Source organism: Mercenaria mercenaria, chromosome 1 (assembly GCF_021730395.1).
Source record: "Mercenaria mercenaria strain notata chromosome 1, MADL_Memer_1, whole genome shotgun sequence".
NCBI lineage: Eukaryota > Metazoa > Mollusca > Bivalvia > Venerida > Veneridae > Mercenaria > Mercenaria mercenaria.
Genome location: NC_069361.1, coordinates 19,006,250 through 19,014,432, shown reverse-complemented (window position 1 = coordinate 19,014,432; position 8,183 = coordinate 19,006,250). Strand labels below are relative to the sequence as shown.

The 8,183-nt window shown below is 34.8% G+C and overlaps 1 non-coding gene across 1 annotated transcript; it reads left to right on the top strand.

Annotated features, from left to right (window-relative positions):
* The first annotated feature begins 2,478 nt into the window (after positions 1–2,478).
* Trnai-uau (transfer RNA isoleucine (anticodon UAU)) lies at positions 2,479–2,555 on the top strand. Its single transcript has one exon. It is a non-coding gene; the product is annotated as a tRNA-Ile (tRNA).
* Positions 2,556–8,183: the final 5,628 nt, after the last annotated feature.

Genomic DNA, 8,183 nt, shown 5'->3' with positions numbered 1-8,183 from the left:
AAGATTTACGTTTGGCACAATGTTTGATTTTCATTTGACTGATAATTTGTGTGGCGATTTGGGTTAAAATCATACGTTCCCCTTCAGGGGTTTTTGTTGCAGCTGCAAAGTTTGAAAAAAAAACAAAAAAAACAAAAAAAAACGTTGCAGTTTATATTTCGAAACGTTCGAATTTCGTAGGTTGATGTACTCGCACCTCTCAACGTAAAAGGTTGTTACTATACCTGTCTATTATTAACCTGTACCTGTCCATTCTTAAAGTATCCATTTTTTTAAGAATGGACAGTTACAGGTTAATAATGGACAGGTATAGTAAAATAATCATGTGTATAGAGCGGTATCGGTACAATAACCTATATAATGGACAAAATTAACGAAGGATTACATCACAACCGTGTTTTAACTGTAGTTATGTTAACTATTGCCGTTTGCTGATTTGTGTCATTTTTCAGTTGGATATCTCCTGACGAATACATACTTACGCGCAATTAGGGTTTTCCTCATTATGAAAACTTATGCAAGTAAGAGATACTTATAATGCTAGGCTTTCAAATAAAACTTAATTCTAAGCTTCAAACTGGAGATATTTGTAGTTGTGCTAGCGTGCGTTGTAAATGTTTCAGTCACTTTATGTTTCCCAAAACATAGGCGTGAGTATAAAGATAGGTTTTCAATTTCGTGTAAATTCTAATTACTTAAAGAACTAAAATAAATGCATTCCGAATTAACGTCTCTAGATACGCCTGCAAGAAAATTAAATTACTTAGAGAGGTACGTAAACATTAAAATTGCATGAAATTTTCTATACGATAATTTACAAGTGCGAGCTATAAAAAGTTTATTTCCAATTAATTCACTTCTCTGATACATTTGAAGACTTTGACCTCAACGGAATACCTTCCTGCAGCTCAGAAAACTGTCATTTCAAATGTGATGGCAGGCTACATTCATATGTTTTAGAAAATTAATGAGACATTTGGCGACTTCATACATCGCCACGTCTTAGTAAGTCAAAATAATACAGCAAAAATCTTCACACGCAGTGGCATGTCACTGCTTGTTATGGGTTGAGAGGTGTTGCACATTTCATTAGCTCTCATGAACAGACTCTATCAAACCGAGTCTTGGTTGCATTCTTTGCTTCCAAAGGATCTTTTTACAGATTTTATTAACTATCACAACAGCAATATTTAAGTGCCGTCTGGCGGCTGTGAAATTCTCCCCGTACTCGTACTTGGATTTAGTGTTGTTATATTTTCTTGTCCTTTGGGATCATGGAGTCCATTCAACATATATCTAAAAGAGTTCCGCTTAAGCCGGTGCTTGGGGGCGTGAGAGGTGTTGCACATTTCATTACCTCTCATGAACAGTCAAACCGAGCTTGCTATTATTCTTCTTGGTTGCATTCTTTGCTTCCAAAGGATCTTTTTACAGATTTTATTAACGCCGTTCAACATTATTTCAGTTATGTTACGACGGGCACATAACCTAAACAGTGTTGCTGGATTCTGTACTAGAACAAACCTGTTCTCCGCAAGTAACTACCAACTTCCCCACATGACTCCGAGGTGGAGGATGAATGACTTCAGACACAATGTCTTTTATCAAATCGTCACGGAGTATACACGACCCGCGATCCATAGGTCTGCGCTCTCCCTATTGAGCTAAACGGGCGGCCGCCGCTTCTTGTCTCGACACAACAGTTTTGTAGGTCAGCCAAGCACGTACACTTTCTATATTGTCGAATAAATGTTTGAGAATAATGAAACTTTGTGGTATATATGATAAGTTAAGGAATAAATGTTTGTAAAAGATGAAACTGTTTTGTATATAATTATATGATAAGTTGCAATAATAGCATACATTGTAATACAGAAATAAAAAGCAAGAGAGTCAGCGGCTCTGTGGTTAGCATGTTGGACTACAACGCCATCGATCCGGGTTTAATTGGTCGCGGTTGATATCCTGACTAGTGTTCAGTGATGGATGATTTAGTTACATTGGTACAGGTACCAGCAGTATCGGCCTAGAGTGGATGCTGGGAAAGTAAACAGTCAGAAATAAACTATCGCACTGATTATTATGGCAGATGTATGCATACAAAGTGTGAGCTTGTGTCTTTAATAGCAGATGGTTTCAACAACATTATAAATGTTCGCAATTTTGTACTGTCTATATGGCTCGGTTGGGTAAGCTAAACTTGCAACAATCTCACTAAAGTACATCTCCAATTAACGCTACGCACATTGGATCTGAAGACGTGCTATTGATAGCCTCGTTCTGACGACCCTTCCGCTAGCCACTCGGAGCTTTACTTACAACATTTTGTATGTGAAAGTAGAAGTTTAAAAGATCAATATTTAGCCTGGCCTTTTCATGTTTATTATGACGGCCACGTCATGACTACGCGGTCGTGTTTTGAGAGGTATCATATGTCACGGTACGGACTGGTTCACATAAGGGGAGAATATGTGTCAGGCAGTCAGCTAGCTCAGTCGGTAGAGCACTCGCCCTATAAGCGAGGGGTCCTGGGTTCGAGCCCCGGACTGTATGCACGTTTTCCTCGCCCTGTGACATTCTACGCTATTTTGTTGGTTCAGTCAAATGCTTGTTGAAACGAGTCGTCTGACTGGTTCAAATGAAAATAGATTTGCGAAAACAACAATAGCAATATCGGAAATCCAAAATATACAGAAGACGAATGTGAATGGGGCATTCTCATATCTTCGTTTAGAAAATCAAGTACTTTAGTAACATAGAACTTACCAAAAATGCAGCTCTTCATGAACATTTAAGTGCATATTTCATCTATATTGCCAGAGATTTATTGACATAATAACGTAACACAATCAAGCCAATGCATCTATTCTATCAATGTTTTGACACGTAGTTATTAGCATATGTTGAGCTATTCACTCAAATAAATAGTATTACTTAGGTAACTGTGTTACCAAAATCGCATTGCTTTTATAACCGATAGTCTACTTTCTAGAACCTATATTTTAAATGTTTTATTTCTTTCTGCCATGAAGTTCATTTTGTAAAGTTTAGCTCATCATGTCAATGATATAAGCTTAAATAGTATATGAGGTTTGTGTTTAATTACAATAGAATAGACATAGATTGCTACAGGAAGAACTTTTCATTAATAATTGAGACGCGCCATGAGAAAACCAACATAGTGGCTTTGCGACCAGCATGGATCCAGACCAGCATGCGCAGCCACTATGTTCGTTTTCTCATGGCGCGGCTCATATGTAATTAACTTAAAACGTTTACAATTCTCAGTCCAACTTTGAGAGCATGCACGATTGCAAATATATTGTTTTAGTACTTTATCGCAAATATCGCTATTACCAATTGTACTGTAGGCAATTTCACGCTATGTCAGTTGCATCGGTATCACTTTTGAAATTATAATATTACAAGGATCTGCACTAAATTGTTATTACATTTGTACTTGAGGAAAATGTACATTCCGTTAAGGCAAACATAGGTTTTAAGTGCCGCACCGACAAGATATAGGTCATATGTCGACTTTTCCAGCCTTTGATGATGGTAGATGACCATACATGTGATTTTAAGACAGCAACTTTAATCAGTCGGTTACGTTGACCCTAGGAGAAACTTTTTTAATATTTATAATTGGCAGGTCATTTTCATTTATCATAATAAAGACGTAGAAGTTACATAGCAATATCCCATTATCAGATTCTTCCTATACAATAAATCGTTACACTCAAGGAACAAAGTTGTCAATTATCAGTCAGACGACGCTTAATTTTAAAATTGCAAAGGTCTGTTGTAGTACAGCAAATGGAAATTGTAGAAACTGGTATCTTAGATTTAAAAGTGTTTTTTTTTTCAAAAATTTAATAGTGCTTACTATTGTGATTTTAGCTCTCCAGTTATTAAAGAAAGACTTAATTCAAAATCTTACAACTTCCGCCATGGACTGTTACATAGAAGACTGGGTAATGTTTGTACACAGTATTTAGGGAAAGATGGAAAAAGTAAAAACAATTTGCGTTTATATCAAAATTTTAAATTCGATTTTGATAGTTAAAGATAAGTTAACATGGTTTTACCGTAATGTCAAAGGGCAGCTTTAGCAAAATTTAGAATGGGTATTGCACCAATTCACATTGAAACCGGAAGATATGAGAGACTTGATATCAGTGATTGGATTTGCCCAATATGTAAGCTAGAAGTAGAAGCTCTTGCATTGTTATTTGTATAATGATGTACGTCAGGCGTCGTTTGACAAAGCTACTAGTATATGTCCAAGTTTTAACAGGTATTCTAATACTGAAAAAATATGATTCCTTCTGTCAAATGAAAATTTTGCCAAATCGTGTTCAGAAATTTTAAAACTAAGAAAGAAAAAAAAATATACTGGTACTGATGATAAACCCGGACAGATGATAAAGTCGAACACCTTGGAAATATTCAATTGCAATCGGTTAATTATAAAATTGAACACACCATCTAATAGTTTCCACTTACAACATCAACTGGTGTAAACAAAAACAAAATTGGTAAATATTCTGTATAAATAAATGACTTACATAAATTTGTATAAAAAATATTTATCCAAAATTACTGGGGAAGAGGGTGTTTTTTTGCGCATGCTCACTGTCGAAACATGAAGGCCTGACATTTGTTAACTTTTCATTACTTGATCAGGAATGACTGTTGCAGCTTTTTGGGAAAAGTTTCAATATAATAATACCAAGAAAATTTTGTAAATGACAAAGTGTTCGAATTTATCGTCAGTCAACGTTCATAAAGTCCCCTTTTTACCTACCCCTTTCAGGCCCTCACTTCGTGCGAGTTTGCTTACTAAATATAAATTTGAATTATGTAAAGTTTTCAGCAAAGGTTAAGCTTTATTTTGATACCGACCATTGATTTCAACTTGTAGAAATAAAAAAGTTACAGGTAAAAAACCTCATTTTCTGTTCGGGTTTATCATCAGTACCAGTACCACTAATACTATATTTGTTTTAAATTTTATTGTTAATAATAATAATGTTAATTTTCTTAAACAAAAACAAAAAATACCAGTATGCGGTAAACATAAATATTATGATCTACTGCTTTGAAAAATGTTGAAATACATTGATGGAAAATTTACTAAATTGTTTCAATTGTATTTGTTTTTCATAGACTTTGGTCAAAGAATTTCTATATAAATGAAGTTTAAAAAAGGGTTCTCTATGTTTCATGTTTCTTGTCCACGGAATAGTATGATAACATTTTGAAATTTTCAAAAATCGATACCGATACTTTTATTTTGTGATCAAATTGTAGGGTCATTAAGCTACTGTTAGCTTGACTTTTCGAAGAAAGAGTAGAGCTATTGCACTCGCCCCAGCGTCGGCGACGGTATCGCCGTTGATTATAGTTTTTCATAGAGCCTGATGTCTCTGTTGCTATCAAAGCTATAGACTTGAAACTTAAAATAGTTATTTACTGTCAATATCTACATCAGGAGAAACAATCCCCATAACTCTAATTTGAATTTGATGGGGTTGTGCCCCTTTATAGCTTGGAATGTTTGGTTGGGTTTTTTGATAAAGTCGAATATCTCTGTTGCTATCAAAGCTATTCACTTGAAACTTAAAATAGTTATTTACTATCAGCATCTACACCAGAAGAATCCATATAACTCTCATTTGTGCCCTTTGTGCCCCGTTTTACTGCTTTTTTAATTTTTTTTAGTTAAACTTTTTCATAACATCAAATATCTGTGTTACTATCAAAGCTATTGACTTGAAACTTAAAATAGTTGTATACTGTCAAAGTCTACACCAGGATTTCTCCTGGTATATATTCCCATAGCTCTTATTTAAATTTTGACAGAGTTATGCCCCTTTTTAACTAGAAATGTTTTTGGTTAAAGTTTTTGATTAAGTCAAATATCTGTAACTATCAAAGCTTTTGACTTGAAACTTAAAATGGTTGTTTACTATGAGGGTCTACTCCCCATAACTCTGATTGAACTTTGACAGAGTTATGCCAATTTTTAACTTAGAATTTTTAAATGTTTATAAAGTTTTCACTGGCAAAGCTTTAATTCAGAGTCAAGTACTAAGAAAAGTCGAGCGCGCTGCCTTACGGACAGGTCTTGTATTAAATTTTAATAGAATTTTAGATTCTTAAAATGTTCGTTTTTTAATTTGTTTACAGTCTCTTACAATTAAATTTATTGGTACTATACTTTGTTTGTTACTCTATTATTTTTGTTTGTATTGTTTGTCATGTGTAGTAATAAAGATATATTTTTAACAATTCCATTCGCATTCGTTTTACTTTATGTCTAGTGGTTAAGACGTCAGCCTATCGACCCGGGGGTCCTGGGTACGAGTCGCACTTTAGTCACAATCACACCTTATATTACACCAGTTTGGGTGTTTCCAGAGAGCTTGAATAAGGTTGAAGCTTTCCTAATAATCGAGCTAAAATAACTAATATAAGTAATGATTGATTGTATTTCTGTTTTATTGTTTTATTGATGAAATTGTTATGTTCATTGTTTACATCATTCCTTGAAACGAGATTATGATTCGGTAATAGTTTCATAATCATTGATGGTCAAAGCTGACTTTATACCGACTGATCTGACAAGCTAGACCCATCTAGCAAGGAGGGAAAATAATTACTGATAGTCATAAACATTTTGAAGGAACAACTTGCCATCAGAGAGTGTGATAAATATTGGTAATTGCTGTTGTCTCTATGATAATGGAATGCTTGTTTATTGTGCTATATATTAGTTTTGTTAATGGATCAAGATCAGTGCTACTGACTGATACTACTTTCATGAAACAATGTTATTTTTCTAGCTCTGAATATCCATTCTGGCAACGAAACCGTAACGGTGTAATAATATAAAATACTGCAGTACTTTAGAGAGAGTTCTCCTACGAAGAAAACATGGGTTGTAAATACTATGTTATTAATCAAGTGATTTCATATTGGCCTTGTTATTTGTCGTATTGGACCAAAGCCGAAGGCCGAGGGCCAACACGACTGCCCGAAGACAAATAACTGGGGTAATATAAAATCTCTTGATTATTTCAATTTCGAATACTGACTACAACACCATTATAACTCATTGAGTTACATTATGACAGTTTTACACACGTCAACTCAGTTAGTATTATCAATTTAACCCTGAATGACCTGGCTTTCGAAAGAATCATTGTTTCAGACAGTAAAAAAAGATAGATTTTTGTGTAGGTACTTATAATTCATCGTAAAAGATATTGTGATGTCTCAGTAAAATAAGCAATAAGGGGAACATACCATATTTACTTTCTCTAGTATTGAGCCGGTTCATTTGATTTTGAGCTTTGTTAGACGCTGTTGTAAATATGAATTGTTTGCAGGCTGCTGGTAACGAGACATAAAATTTTACACATGTTTTGACCATAATAGACATTTGCGAATTAAGACGAAGTGGACCGTCTCAACATTTCTTTATTATATTATGGTTGGTAGAAAAATGCGTAAACGGTGATATGCCTGGCTTATTATGCAACCACTACGCGGTGTGGATGTATATTTGGCTTCGCCTGTTCTTCCGTCCGTCTGTCCGCCAGAAAAATTGTAATACACATATCGCTACAAGTTTTGAACGACCGTGAAGAAATTGTGTGGGGATATAATTCAACATCAAGAGTTGCTCACCTATGATTTTAGCACATGTGAGCACAAAGTGAGCTATTGCTGTAGCGCAGTGTTCGTTGTCCATCTTCGTTCGTCATCGCTCGCCGTTCACAATTTCACTGTTAACACTTTAGAGGTTGCGATTCTAGTCCAATGGTATTGAAGCTTAGTCAGAATGTTGTGTAGAAAATCTCGACACTTGACACTAGGTCGGTATGTGACTAGGTCAGATCATAGAAAAACCTTGCTTAAACTCTATACTCCATATTTTCTACTGGATCTATATACGACCTGGTCAGAAAATTTCTAAATAAAATCTACATCAAGTCTTAAACTAGATTACCTTGGTCTTAAGGTTATTTATAGAAAACATCGTTAACACACTAGAGGTCACGATTTATTTTCGATCTTTATAAAACCTGGTTAGAATATTTGAGATTATAATGTCTAGATATAGTTTGGAATTGGATGATCTGGGTCACGGGGCTGTAGCATAGAAAATAAAACAT